This window comes from Coptis chinensis, chromosome 4 (genome assembly GCF_015680905.1).
Source record: "Coptis chinensis isolate HL-2020 chromosome 4, ASM1568090v1, whole genome shotgun sequence".
Lineage (NCBI taxonomy): Eukaryota > Viridiplantae > Streptophyta > Magnoliopsida > Ranunculales > Ranunculaceae > Coptis > Coptis chinensis.
This window is the reverse complement of record NC_141459.1, coordinates 17,147,850-17,163,430: the sequence shown is the minus strand read 5'-3', so window position 1 is coordinate 17,163,430 and position 15,581 is coordinate 17,147,850. Positions and strand designations below refer to the sequence as shown.

The window sequence follows — 15,581 nt, the reverse complement described above, 5'->3', positions numbered from 1 at the left end:
ATATTTGTGTTTTACAAAATCAAAGTTCTTTATTGTCTCATAGTCCCACGTCCCAGCTATTGTAGACAAAGTCTGGCAAGTGGACTTTTTATCGGAAAACCAAAAAACAAGTGTATTGGTGGACTTTCACCTCTCCAGATCTATATGTTTTCTCTTCTTCTCCATAAGCTTTGTTTTGGTACTTGTGTTTTTTTGGGTTGTCTGAAACAAACAGTATCAAAGCTAGAAGTGGAAGGAAAAGGTCATAAAGGATATCTCGTACCCACGTCCTTGGCTCTAAAAAGTACCCCACCTACTTGCTGATAGATAATAATGTCAAAAGACCCATCAACATCTTCTGTTGATTCAAAAAGAACTACTAATTTCAGATGGAATTAGTATATTTAATTCGTTGTTTTTTCAAGTTATAGTTTGTGTTAAGAAGGGTTATTCGGTTTGCTGATTCACTTTCAATTTATTGGTTTTGCTTCAATTAAATCTTCAGATTCGGTTTTTTAATTGGTTTGATTTGCGAATTGTTTTTTTATTGTAGAGCTCAATATCTGGCTTTGGTAATTAAATTTCTAGTGGAGTTATAAAATGGTGATTGGAGGATTGGTGATTTGATGAAAGAGGCATTATTTTGTAACATAGTAGGTTCAGATCGGATATCTGTTGGGTGAAGAACTGGTTGGGTCGGTTTCAGTTTGGTTAAGTCCTTAGGGTCGGGTCGGGTCAATTACTGTATCACATAAACCGATAGAATCGGTTCGGTAGTCAGTTTTAGCCCAAACCCGACCCGTGCACACCCCTACCTGATATAATGATATTTCAAAAATATAACAATATTTCCAGTTCTTTTTTATCCTAACATTTACATTTGAGAACACAAATTCTCTTCTTCATCAACACTTGCACCTTAAAGTTTCAAAGCCCTCAATTCATATACTTAACGAATAATCTTCCTCAATAAAGTCAAAAAGTCAAAATTTCACCATCTTTTATTAAAATGAGAAGAAAGTTGGAGTTTGTGGTTGAAGAGATATTGTTTTATTGAACCCATCGTCTCACTCTCAATTTTATGTTTTTCGTGTTTCTTTAAGTTTAGATATGGGATTGTAAGATTCAATCATTTTTTCCTTTTTATCTTTCATTCAAAAAATCAGATCCAATCAATTCGCATATGCTAATCATTTAAAACTTTCCTTTTAGTTCCTTTTCTTTATTTCCTTTTGTGAACCAATCACTTTCTTATAACATATCTTTTCCCAAATAAATCCTTCTGAAGACATTTCAGATTCTTTGGATTTTTTATTTTTTATTTTTTACATGTTGGTGTTTTAATAAGTATGAGCGATATTTATGTTATCGTCGATATTTACAATATATTGTGATATATCGTCAATTTTTACAAATACTCATATGTAAAATATCAACACATTGAGTGATATATCGGCATTTTGGGTTTTGATATATCCTCATATCATGATACTTTGTTCTATGCCTGAAATTGCCAACAAGCTCTTGCTAAGTCCTTTGCTCCTTAACATTTGCATAAGGTACTTGATGTCCCCCAAAATGAGCATATGGTCCAGCTTAAGGTCTTTGAGAAGTCTAGTAGCTATCTCAGCTGGGTCGGGGTTTATCTAGTTATATATCAAATGATATGGATACAAAAATTTCAGTTTCACAAAAAGAGAAATTTTAAAACCAATACACTAAATAATTTTGGAAATTTAAAATATTTTTGAAATTAAACAATAGGTTACTTAGTCCTTTTTAATGGAATTTGGTTTTGGATTTATCAAATCTCAGAGCCGGCCCTGGATGTCCCCCAAAATCCCAAACTTTGAGAAGTCTAGTAGCTATCTCAGCTCCAATACATTCCGATTCCAAAACACTTGTAGTCATGAAGTTCATATAGACTACACCCAGCAGTTTCCCATCCTTGTCCTGACATATAGCAGCAGTCGATCCTTTTCCAATACTCCTGTCATAGGCACCATCAAAGAATGTTTTATTCCAATCATTATATGTAACCTAGCCTATTATATTCAAGACAAGATTAAATTTTAGTCCAGTCTCATAGTTCTGCACTTCGTATTGTCATGTTTATGATTGAAAAGCACTAGTCGCATTAGTTGCTCTTCTCCCAACCTTCTCATAGATCACGTGATTTTGTGAAGTTATCCTCTCAAACCACAGTACATTCCTGCTTAGCCATATTTCATTCAGCAGCACAATAGCATAATACCAAGTGTATTTGCAGTTATGGTTCTTCTTTCTTTGTACACCATTTCACAAACTACTTAATCAATTACTTCAAATATACCATTATTTGTAAACATCTATAGAAGCCTGATTTGAGATCCAAACCATATTTGTCTAGCCTAGTCATATTGGATGAATAGATGGGAATGAGACTCCATCTTTTTCCAGCATAGCTTGCATGAATGATCCCTTTTGAACTTGTGTTTCCATGCTTGATCACCAGTAGATAGACCTCGTACATATGCTTTCCAGAGAAATTGGTGATTCCCAACATCTATTCCTAACTTCCAAATTTTTTTAATCGTCTTAATATTGGTATTCGAACATACTATACCAAAACAGGACATTCCTAACGGTCAGAAACCGTTACTAAAAATATTTGTAACGGTTTTTTTGCGTCACATTTTGGCGTTTCTAATTCGTTATTACTATTCGTAACGGTTTAAAACCGTTACATAATTATTTATTGTAACGGTTTTTTCCGTAACTGAAAATATTTGCTAACGGTTTTCTTTGCTTAATTGTGTTTCTCTTTTCTAACAATAGTAACGGTTTGATAGGGTTAGTAACGTTTTTTTACCGTTACTCTTTTCTAACAATAGTAATTGTTTTATAGAATTAGTAACGCTTTTTTGTGTTACTTTTTTCTTTTCTAACAATAGCAACGGTTTTATAAAGTTAGTAACATTTTTTGTGTTACTAATTTATAGAATTTGTAACGTTTTGGTAACGGTTTTGTTGCTTCGTAAGTGTTATTTATTACAAAGTTTAGTTACGGTTTTCCACCGTTAGAAAACTTTGGGAGACTATTGAACCTGCATAAAGATGCCCCCCTTATTGCATATTCTACAATCGTCTATAACATAAACAAGAAATCTTACAAGTACATCCAATCACATAATCTTTTATGAAAATAACATCACCAAAACGTTTTTTCATAAATAGAATTTGCCACGAATGAAATACACATTGTTTTCCAAATCAATGGGACTTGTCCTTAAACTCAAGCTCTCATGTCATTTGTACATAACTCCCACCTTCAATAGTTGCAAGCATCAGGGGATGACTTTGGAATGGTATCATCAGAAAAGTTTCTTTTATCGTATACACCAATAGAAATAAATAAAAGGGAGTCAGGTAGTAGAAAACAAATATGTATAGATATATATATTATTCTTAAGTAGTATCTCCTTATACTCAAACTATATAATTCAAAAAAAAGAGTATGGTAGCAGACTAGTAGCAATAGAAGCATAGTATAGACATGAAAGTTTATGTACTGCCCCAAAACCCTATAACCTTGTCAGACACCTTGACGAAAGACATCAAAATTTCAGCATAATCTCCTCTGTATTTTTAACATTTCATAGACATAAATCCTGTCATAACTTGAAAATCAAATAATATATTTTCATAACATATATTAAAACCTCAGACCTCGGTCGTAAACCCAACTACTACTCAAATATATATTGATTCGTAGAACCAGCTACTTAACCATCTCGACCAATGTCAGTTAAGTCAAATAACCAATCCTCGAATCAAAAGGACACTATAAATTATATACCAAAATTAAAATGAAAACAACATACATATACATCACTTCCACTTATATCAGTGTTATATATCTCTATTAGTTCCAACCAGAGATACCACACTTCGAATATATATACACCATACATTCACACTACTCATATGTAAGAACCCATATTCCAAAACAAAACTCATGAATATTCCAACATCCGCATACACTTGTGACATATGAAACGAAAGAAAACCACACGAAGACCTTACCTTTCATTAACTGCTAGGTCTCCTATTGCTGCTCTCCATCTACGTTCCAATACATCACCAAAAAGAGATGTATCACTTCAAATATACAACGAGACCCTTGAATAGATTTATTCTTGGACCAAAGTGAATAAAAGAAAAAGATACAAAAACAAACATTGTATAATATTACCAGATACAAGCCTTCTGTACTTGAAAATGAAAATAAATTTCACAAAGAGGGATAAAGGCTTGTCAGAATTTATCCCTAATATATATTTCAATAGCTAGATCAAGAAAATTAAAGTACAAAACTCAAAAACACAATGCTAATTTGCTAATAAAGATTAAGAAAACCCCATTGAAAGAACATCACTATATTTGTAACTATCACTATTTGTAGGATCAACAACCTACTTGTCCTAAAAACTGATTATGTCTCTGCTAGAACTGAAACATTTCTATATATTGTTATAGTTATTGAGAAGAAGAAGATAACTCATTAAATCTACCACCACAGCCCATCCAATCTTGTTAAGCACCACCAAATAAAGAGAAGCCAACCAAATGATGTGGATGAGCTTGAACAGCCATGTAAAAGCAATAAGAATAATATTTACCTTTATCTTAAAGTGCTGCCAAATAAGCCAATTGACTACAAGCTGTAACTTGCATGTTACAAGCACTCCACATTGAGGCTATTATGCTACTAGTCAAATGCTACACAAGCTTCTAAAAAGTCTATAAGGTAGGAAAAATAACAAAAATGGATGTAAACTATAAACTTGATTACAAATGGATGTATGTATTCACCTCGATCTGTTGAAGGCAAGTTATTGCAAGACAACTTACTCCACTTCTCCTCACAGGAAGCTTCCTCTAAAGCTTTTCATTAGACCGTACATTTTTTATCTCTTGCCCATAGCCTAAGAGTGGTCAGAGGCTCAGAGCCCATAGCCAGTATAATGGGCTCGTGAGAAATTATCACATTACCTGTAGAATAGAGTCCATTCAGGACAAACATCGTATATTTTATTACCCTATTTCAAATAAGTAAATAGAATGTCAATTCACACAAAAGAGATACTACTTGAAAAGAAACACGAATTTGGAGTCTTGGACTAGTGTTTAAATTACTGCTCAGTTGTATCAAGGGTCGGTCAATGGTGTGAGATCTTTATCACCAAGTGACTCCTGCATCCTGACATAGTTTAAGTCCATTTCAAAGTGAGACAACCTAATGATGTCATAAAATAATAACAGTAAAACATTTTTAAGTCAGACCTAGTCTCACAGCAACGCATTTTAATTTGTCTCACAGCAGCACATTCCTGATACACGAATAAACAAGGTCAGACCTAGTCTTGAAGCCTGCCTACATCTGAATAGAAGTGCACCTATAGGTCTGTACTTGGAAGGATATTCAAACACCTGAAGATAAGATTTCATTATTGTTCCCAAGTTATAATGTCTGCATATAGACCTGAAGCTTGCCTTGGAGAAGCAGTAAGAAAGATTCAACATTTGAAGATAAATTCCAACGAGACTCAACCTATTAAATCAAAACATCACAAAATTGTTAATATAAACTGAAAAATAAAAGTTCCAACTTTTGGAAACTCAAAAAAGTGAAGAACAAAATTACCTCGGTTTAATTGAGAGTGTAGCTCATAATCCCATTGACATAAGCAACATCAACAAAATTCCCTATCCCTAGTCCTTCCTCATTATTTTCTTCTTCAACTCGGTTTACCATTTGATCCTTATATGGGTTCTCACCATGTAAAACCCATACACGATATGTTGATTCTATACCGTAATGAATCAAATGTTTTCTAACTATATCATATGCAAACCTTTTCCTATTTCGACATTTTTACATGGGCAAGGACACGTGGTTGACGTTTCGTCTTTGCCACTAGCAAATAGAATAAAATCAAAACCCCTTCCTATACACACTCCCAAGTCTGTTGATTTCATTCATCCATTATTTTGGAATCGGTTGAGACATTCTACAAGTAACACATAAAGTAAACACAAAGAACAAGTAATTGTAATAGGGTCAATGTCTTTTAAAAGGATATTGCCCACATACGGGGGGGGGGGGGGGTAGAAAAGTTATTTTATTTCATTTATTCCTACTAGCCCGGCTTTTAGCACTATCTGTTTATGAAAATTTGATGCAGACAACAAGTAAACACAGAAAAAAATAAATAGACAAACATTATAGTTCACTCATAACAATGATAATATATATTTAATTTGTCCAAATGAGGACCAAATCAGAATAAATTTTATCAAAAGCAACTAATTGGGAACTTGGAACTATAATTAGCAAACAAAGTCTAAAGGAACTCTAAAGAACGTGCTATTTTCCGACAAATGAGAAAGGCTATTGCACCAATCTCATTGATTAACAAGTCTAACTAACTGTAGCACGTAAATATTCAAGGGAACCTAAAATTGATTTCACTGTTAGGGTTGTTTGGTTCAAAAAATTAATTTTTCATTATTATTATTATTTTTTACCAAGCAAGCAATATAGTGTAACCACATACCATTACCAGTTACATTCCAACATCAAAGGCACGGATTTTGTTCCTAATTATTATGAAATCCGAAAGAAACCATAGATCACATACCAAGGACACAAAAGACTAGAACAAAAACCAAGCTAGACTGTCCACTCAATACTCATCACCCTTTGCAGACCCGACCCCAACCTCTTCATAATCCTTCTCCAGTGCAGCCAGATCCTCATGGGCTTCAGAGAACTCTCCCTCTTCTATTCCCTCACCAACATACCAATGGAAAAATGCATGTTTTGCATACATAGGATCAAACTTGCACTACACCATATGGGTGATTTACTAACGCACACAATTTTAGCTTTCCAACGTTTTGTAAGCGTTAGTTGCTTGCTAACGGTATCTAAGCGTAAGGCATAATCCTTTTCCGTTTGTAAATATAACAAAACTAATTGAATTATTTTCTCACGGTATTATAAGTTTATAACACTCACTTTCTGTTGGAAACAAATAAAACAAAATACTAAAAAAAAAAAACCACATAAGATCTCAAAACTCTCCGGTTTCAGATAGGGATGTCAAACGGGTAAAACCCACGGGTTTTGAATGGGTAGCCCTATTCTTTATGGTCGGGTTCTCAAACCCTACCCTCGGGTTCGGGTTCGGGTTTCGGTATGGTAAAACCCGAAATATATGAAATAAAAAGAATATTAAATATCTTCATCGAGGAACGTCATTTTCAGTTATTAGATCTCAAGATCTCAAAAAAAACTTTTTTTCATCTAATTAATCAAAAGCCATATTCTTTTAATGGATTTGACTTTAACTTTAACATCGTAAAGCCAGTAAAAATCATCAAAGATTCAAAAACACCGAAAGGATTGCATTTTTTGAAAAGCAAAAGAAGAGAAAAGTAGACCAAGCAAAGCAAGCAATTCCAAGACAATAACTCAATAAGATTGATGGTTTTTTGGGAGTTTCGACTTTCTTTGTGGTGGTGTGAATCTGATTGATTTGACAATAAGATTGATGGCTTTTTGGGAGTTTTCGGTTTCTTGTGGTGGTGTGAATCTCACCAAATTTTTTTCGAAGTTAATATATTGGGTTTTGTTCAGTTGTTTAAAGGTAATGCGATCAAAGGTAATTTGTCTTGAAGACCAAAAGTAAATAGTAATGAGCAAAAAGACTAAAAGTTTGTTGAAGATAAATAGATAATAAATGAAAATATTGTTGGGAATTATGGTCCGGTTCGGGTCGGGTTCGGGTTTGGTCGGGCATTTTACCCTAGGATATGGTTCGGGATTTTTAACCCTTTTAACGGGTTTATTCTTTAATTCGGTCCGGGTTCGGGTTCGGGTTTTGTCGCTCAGGTGGGGTTCGGGTCGTGTTTTTTTTGGGTTTCCGGGTTTCGGGTTTCGGGCAGAATGGACATCCCTAGTTTCAGAGATGGTAGCTCTCAAATCATCAACTTTTCAGTGTTCAACAAAAGGTTCTTTCTACTTTCTCACCTTCACTATATTCTTGTTCATTTGGTTATGGGAAATGGAGAAATCTCGGGTTCTAGGTATGATCTTCTTTAAATTCGCTCTTCCTTTTCATACTTATGGTTTGAGAGGATACGCCGGCGAGAGAATTAGTGTTTACAATCATAATTTTCGATTTTCTCTCTCCAATAATTTTCAAATTTTAATTTTTGAGTTAGGGGTTTATGATGTTACTGATTTTTTGGTTGAATTGATTTTAATTTTTCTTTCAGATCTCATTTTCATCTCTTAATCGGACAAAACACGTACCAAAGTGGTTTAATTTATATTTACTTTGTTTGGTACAATGTTGGTTATATTTTGATTGATTTTGCTTTTTATTTTTGAATTTGAATGTAATTTCTGAATTTGTTATCTTCTTTATAATTACAATCATTTTTCTGCCATTACATCCTGTTTTTGCATTATTTTCAAATATAACAGTCCTTTGAATTGTCCATTCCCAAATTTGCATTTACATAAAGCTGTTTGCACATTTTCATACCCTTGCAAGCATATCCCTTTGCTTTGCGTGAAACAGTGAGTCTAGTTTCTGACGGTTAAGCTAATTTATTTGTTAGAATATCAATTAGTGGTCGTCTCATACCTTGAAATTTGATGAATAGGTTGTTGAAGTACCTAATGTCAGTTGGGAGGATATTGGGGGACTTGTCAATGTAAAAAGGGAACTTCAAGAGGTAACTTTGAACATAGTTGGTTTTGTTCTATTTACTTATTCTATTTTTCTATTCTCACTCTCTTTTTGCTTGTTTTGATGCTTGCATGTCCTCCATCCATGTAGACTGTGCAATATCCGATGGAGCATCCTGAGAAGTTTGAAAAGTTTGGTATGTCTCCTTCAAAAGGAATTATTTTCTATGGACCCCTAGATGTGCTAAAACTCTACTGGCCAAAGCAATTGCAAATGAATGTCAAGCAAACTTCATCACTGTTAAGGGTCCTGAGCTGCTCACAATGTGGTTTGGAGATAGTGAGGCTAATGTTTGAGAAATTTTTGACAAGGCTCGGGGATCCGCACCGTGTTCTTTTCTTCAATGAACTAGATTCCATTGCTATTCAGGTTATTCTGACTTCCTCTTCTATAAAGCATAGACTTGCTTTTATTTTTTCTCTTGATGTATATGGTGCCTCATCCTTAAAATTTTCATATCATCAATATAATGCATATACTTTTACCAATGAAAAAAAAATAAAAATAAGAAAGGACCTTACGCATCAGATACTTCTAGTAGTGAGAGGTGTTGGGGAAGAAAGTGGTCAAATTAGGAAAAAGGAAATCGCGCAACAGGAAGTATGGATGTGGTCAACGGGTGGAAGCTGAGGATTGTTAGGACGGCGATATTTGGGTTTTGATGGTAGTGGAGAGGGATGACAGAAGGGTAGATTGTTTTCGCTGGACCTATCACCTGTGGCTATATTGGGTTGTGAGAGTTGATAGTTATTTGGCTTAATCACTTTGGGATTCATTTCGCTTTTTTTGCTCTTTTTTGGGACTTTTGTAGGGTGTGTTAGGGGTTTAGGGTCTTTAGTAATTAGTTTCAGGCTAAAGTGTTGATCTAATTTTTTATATTTATTTTTACCTATGAAAAATAAAAAATAAATGCATCCCTCGTCTCCTTGTAACTTCTTATGTACACAACACACACAACAAGCATACTGGAACCAACCAGGAGAGGCATCTGCATACTGAAGTCAATTGTTCATCTGTTTACATAATTGAATATGATATTTCATTCTCCATTAAGGGAATATAAAAATCTAGATTGTCCTACTTGAACCTTCAATATACATTGGGTTTCTCTAATTTCATTTTTATTGTTTTTGCTGAATTTCATATATGATCCACTTTGGTTAGTAGTAATATGTAAATCGAAAAGCTTTTAGGGTCATAATTTCTCCAACGATACTTTGAGCAGGGCTAGAGATACATAATAAGAGCTAAAAATATTGTGTGATACTTATAGACCTTTGACCATTGTATGTTAACTGTTAACAGATGGGTTTGAAGCTAATAAAACTTGTTGCACATAATGGGTATCATCGAGATGTTGAATATCTTTTTCCTGTTACCTTGTGTATTCCAACTTGTTCAGACTGGAGTATCACAGGATTAATGGAGTATGTACATTCTGAACAAGTTAAGAAACTGGTATATTTTTCTTTCTTACTTTTCTCTTTTCTCTCTTCCACAAACTATCGACTCCAGATCTCAGCGTTCAGACTCTTCCCTGTTTCTCATATCAAAGTTTACTAGTTTCTTCATTTAGCCATTTCCATTTGCACAGTGCAATTAGGCCTTCATTTTGCAATTCACTTAGGCTTCAGTTTATATGTTAAGGCATTTGTTAGAGTTCTGAGAGACATTCACCAATGACATATGTTTATTTGTCTTGTAGTTCATATTCATTTGTGTCAATGTATAGTGGAAATTTTGTTTTGAAAAGATTGAACATTTGAAACAGATAAAGCTTAAGGGTAATGAGGTGCTTTTGAAGGCAAAATCTAAAGGAGAAGATGCACTAAAGAGAAAAGGCTATCTTGAGGCATTGTATCATTACAATGAGGTAAGAGTTACTATAGTTATTTGAAAGCTCTGCTATGGCCTGATGTTAGTTTACTCTGGATAATATTAAATTGTGACTGCCTAATTTATATAGTTATTTGACTTATTTCAGTAAGTATTGGGTTGAATGTTGTCCAATTCCTCTTCGTTAATATTGAATATTGTCCGTTGCCTTTTTGTTAATAGTGATATACGCCTGTATAATGTTATTATTAATCATTTGGTAGCTAGTATGGGTTATTTCACCATCTTATATGTGAACCCATAAACAGATTATACCTTAAAGTGAGAATCTGTCCATCTGAAAACGATGGGGTGCTTCGCATGGCTGAATGAATTTTGAATGTAGTAATTTCTTGAGTTGCCTTCATTCTTCTGGTTGGCAGGTTGGCTCCTGGTTCCAACTCAATCATATGATCTACCTCCTCTTAGGTGGTTGTCTTCGGTAGCTCGGGTGGCATCTCTTCCTCAGCCTGCTTGAGAACTTCCTTAATCTCTTTAGGCACAATACCTATATCATTGGCTGCTTGCTTATCAATCATCGGTGTGGAGTAGGTTCACCTCTATTCAACCCCTATTCCAATTGTGGGTCTTTAGAGTTTGGGTAGATGGATTTGTCTCTTCATTGCTGAGACAAAGCAAGGAGATCACTTTTCACTCAGAAATAGTTTGTCAACATGCTGGAAGTGTTGAGGATCTCTAGGTACACTCTAACTTGATTAATAAAACTTATTTGTTTTTTTGTGTGGGTGTTTTAATGTGGTAAGTCCTCAATTTGAAGTCTATTCCGTTTTAAAAGTTGTCTAAATTCCTTCATGCAGTGGAGCCCTACCGAAGCTGATATTGTGTCTACCTTATGAAACTAACTCGGTTAAAAGTAAAAGTAAAGTTAAATGTAGTTATTTTGTATAATTGCATATATGTTACTTTAGTTGATTTGTTAAGGGAATAAGGAACTAAAATGCCTCCGAGTGTGGAACTAGCTTTAGCGTTCCATGTTGGAACGTAGATGGAGAGCAGCAACAGGAGACCTAGCCGTTAATGAAAGGTAAGGTCCTTGTGTAGTTTTCTTTTATTTCTTTCATTTCATATGTGACAATTGTATGCGGATGTTGGAATATTCATGAGTTTTGTTTTGGAATATGGGTTCTTACATGTGGTATTTTTGGTTGGAACTAATAGAGGTGTTTAACACTGATATAAGTGGAAGTGATGTATATGTTGTTTTCATTTTAAGTTTGGTATATAATTTATAGTGTCCTTTTGATTCGAGGATTGGTTATTTGACTTAACTGGTATTGGTCGATATGGTTAAATAGCTGGTTCTACGAATCAATATATATTTAAGTAGTTGGGTTTACGAATGAGGTATGAGGTTTTAATATATGTTATGGAAGTATATTATTTGATTTTCATGTTATGACGGGATTTATGTCTATGAAATGTTAAAAATACAGAGTATATTTTGCCGAAATTTTTATGTCTTTTGTCGTCTGACAAGGTTATAGGGTTTTGGGGAGTTACATAAATTTTCATATCTATACTATGCTTCTATTGCTACTAGTCTGCTACCATACTCTCTTTTTTGAATTCCGTAGTTTGAGTATAAAGAGCTACTACTTAAAAATATGATATAACTTTTCTTATTTATACTATAATTACCTTTCAGTTCATTCATTGCTCATAAATATAATGTCATCTTGTACGTATGTTAGCATTTACACTTAGCTTGTTTTTCACAATCTTTAGTTAGTTTAGTGACTTTAGTACCGCTATAATGTAATGTTTATGACTTGGACCTGTTTGAATTTATGTTTGTGTCATATACCTTGTCTTTGGTCTCATTATTCATTAGACATATGATATAGTGGACTTGTGCACGTTTGTTGCTTCTTTTTTTGTTTAAGGTTACTACTAATTCAACTCACAAGCCTTTTACTCTCCTAGATTTTTGTTTACATATATTCTTGTTTATTTATCCCAAGCTTTTGTGTGATCTGATGAGACTGTTTAGGGTGTTGTTCAAAATAGCCAAGCTTAATCAGGTAGATGTCATCTAGCATGGTCTTCCGGTGCTCGTGGGAGAATGCCTTTGTAGCCATCTAAATTCTTTGTTATCTATGAATTGAAGAGTCTTAGATGTTAAAAGTGTTATTTAGATGGTTATTTGTACTTGCACTATTGTTATGATATTTTTTGTCTTGTTGCACATTTTAAAAGTTTTCTTTATTTGGCCGGTGTGAAATGCTAAATGTACAAACTTTGGATTTTTGAGTAAGTTGGAATCTGAAGCCATAAATGAATATTTCTTGTGTAATCATATTGTGATATTTACCTTGTATACAATGGAGAGAGGACATTTTTATGCAGGTCCAGCAAGTCTCCTAAGAAACGAAGAAAAACAATAATTATTTGTTTTGCAAATACAATTCCCTTTGTAACGGTTATAAACTGTTACAAAGTAATATTTTTTTTCGAACAAAAATTATTTCCCAACGCCCCTGAACCGTTACAAATATTTTTACAAACACTTAATAATCGTTAGCAAAATAATTCTTTATAACGCTTTTAAACCGTTACAAATATTTGTAACAGATTACCCACGCCCAAACTATTACGGATAAAAAGCGTTACAAATATTTTTTGTAACAGTTTTTTACTGTTAGTAATAGCCTATTATGGTATAGTGTTGTGGTCAATTCAGGAGAACACCTCAGCAACACTAGTAGAGTTAGAGATCATGCAGACAACTCTCTGAACCTTCGCAAGGTCATCAACCCCAGGCACGATTGTTGGTGGCTGGTAGTTGATACCGCACTTGAACCTAGTAGGACACCAGTCAACAAACTGAATGGTACGCTTAGTTTTGATGGTGGCCACAACAACATTTACATCCTTGGGCACACCATTACCTCTATACATCAGATAGCAGGCCATGTACTTTCCATGGCGGGATCACATTTAGCCATCATAAATGAGGGCTCAAAGGGGCTGTTAGTTATCTCAGCCACTGAAAGCTGCTCGTGGTATGCCTTCTCACCGAGATAACAGGTGCATAAGAGGAAAGCATGAAATGGATCCCAGGATAAGGGACCAAATTGGTATGGAATTCAATGACATCCACATTAAGCGCACCATCAAACCTCATAGAGGCAATCAAATAGAAAACTAATTACTTTAGGATTAAGGCATGAATGAATACTAGTAGTTAATTAATTAAAAGCTATTTTTAGCTTTTAACGAAAAAATATAGTTTTCAGAGAAGAATGTTGAGAATTTCAGACGTGAACACAGTTATAAATCATTAATCAATAAAAAAACATATGCAAATTAAACAAGAACAATCAGACCACAAGACAGTCGTTTCACTCGAAAAACACACAAACCAAAAGTAAAAATTGTACCTTTTGCAGCAACTAGAACTGAACTTGCAATTGAAGCAGACCGAGCAAACCCTACATCATAGTGGAGTAAAATAGCGAGAGAGAAGTAAGTGCGACTGACCAATTAGAAAACCTTAGGTAATTGAACGGAGGAGGTGGAAGAGGAGGGCGTACTTACAGCGGCGGAAACAAACAGCAGTGAGAGATTGAAATAGAATAAAGAGATTTGAAGAGATTTATTTGAGATCGATAGAGAGAATCGATGAAAGAGAGTTTATTTCCTTAAGAGAGTTGTGAATTAGTATGAGCACGAGTTTTTTCTCGTTTCTCTCTTTCATAAATTCCCAAATTTCTAATTTTTTTGTGTTTTATTAAACCGTTCACAGTTTGGCAGCGCATATATGTCATAAGAAATTAAATAAACACTGTTACAAATTAATTCAATTTTAATAAAAAAATCATTGTAACAGTTTATCATCATTCCTCACGGTATTAAAGTGTGAGGGACTCTCTTACATTAAAAAACTGTTGCTAATTAAAAAAAGTTAGCGTTACTAATTTCCTGTTTTGGTGTAATCACATTCTCCCAACTCATACTCTCTTGTCAGATGCTTGTATGCAGATATCTTTAAAAATTTCTTTAGATATCATGCAACATATATGTGAGGGACTAATATACACAACCAATATATATTATACACGTGTCCAACACAATTCATCACTGAACTATATCCAGGTCGTTTATTCAACCAGGTTGTTTATGTCAGGACCTGAGCCAGGTCTTGTAAAACTCAAAGATGGAAGGACAGTCGTTACATCAATTCTATAACAACAACCATACACTTTATTGCATCCACATTTAAGCTCGATCATTTAAGAGCCACATTAAAAGTTATTGACCAAAGATCATGGGCTATAAATCACAAGGGAATGAGCATAGCAGGGGGAGGGGAGACCATCTTGACTCTCCAAGAGCATTACTTTGGGGCTATTTGTTTTTTTGGGTTAAGTTATAAGAGGGTCTTATAAGACCATGTGTTATAAGATGGTCTTATAAGATGGTCTTATAAAGTGGTTTGTTTTTAATTTTAAGTTCCTCTTATAAGCACTTGTAAAAATAGAAAAAACAAATACATGACATCTTATAGATGGTTATTTGACAAATATAACCCTACTTTACATCACATTTAATTTGAATATATTAATTTGAAATAAACGTATAGTTTGATTTTCGGTTTCAAATCAATTTTGATAATTAGAATATCAATTTTAGGAAACTACCTTAATTGGCGGTGGTAGTGGTAGTGGTCTTAATAGCACGGTGGTGGTGGTAGTGGAGATGATGATATTGGTTTTAATAGCATGGTGATGGTGGTGGTAGTAGAAGTGGTGGATGTCTTAATAGCATGGTGGTGGTGGTGGTGGTGATAGTTTTAATAGTATGATGGTGGTGGTAGTGGAGGTGATGATATTGGTCTTAATAGTACGGTGGTAGTGGTGGTGGTGGTGGTGGTGGTTTTAATAGCACAGTGGTGGTGGTGAT

At 34.3% G+C, this 15,581-nt stretch overlaps 1 pseudogene; it reads right to left on the bottom strand.

The window, feature by feature from the left end:
• Nucleotides 1-6,707: 6,707 nt before the first annotated feature.
• LOC147502237 (tubulin alpha-2 chain pseudogene) lies at nt 6,708-13,740 on the bottom strand (annotated as a pseudogene).
• Between the last annotated feature and the right edge of the window lie 1,841 nt (nt 13,741-15,581).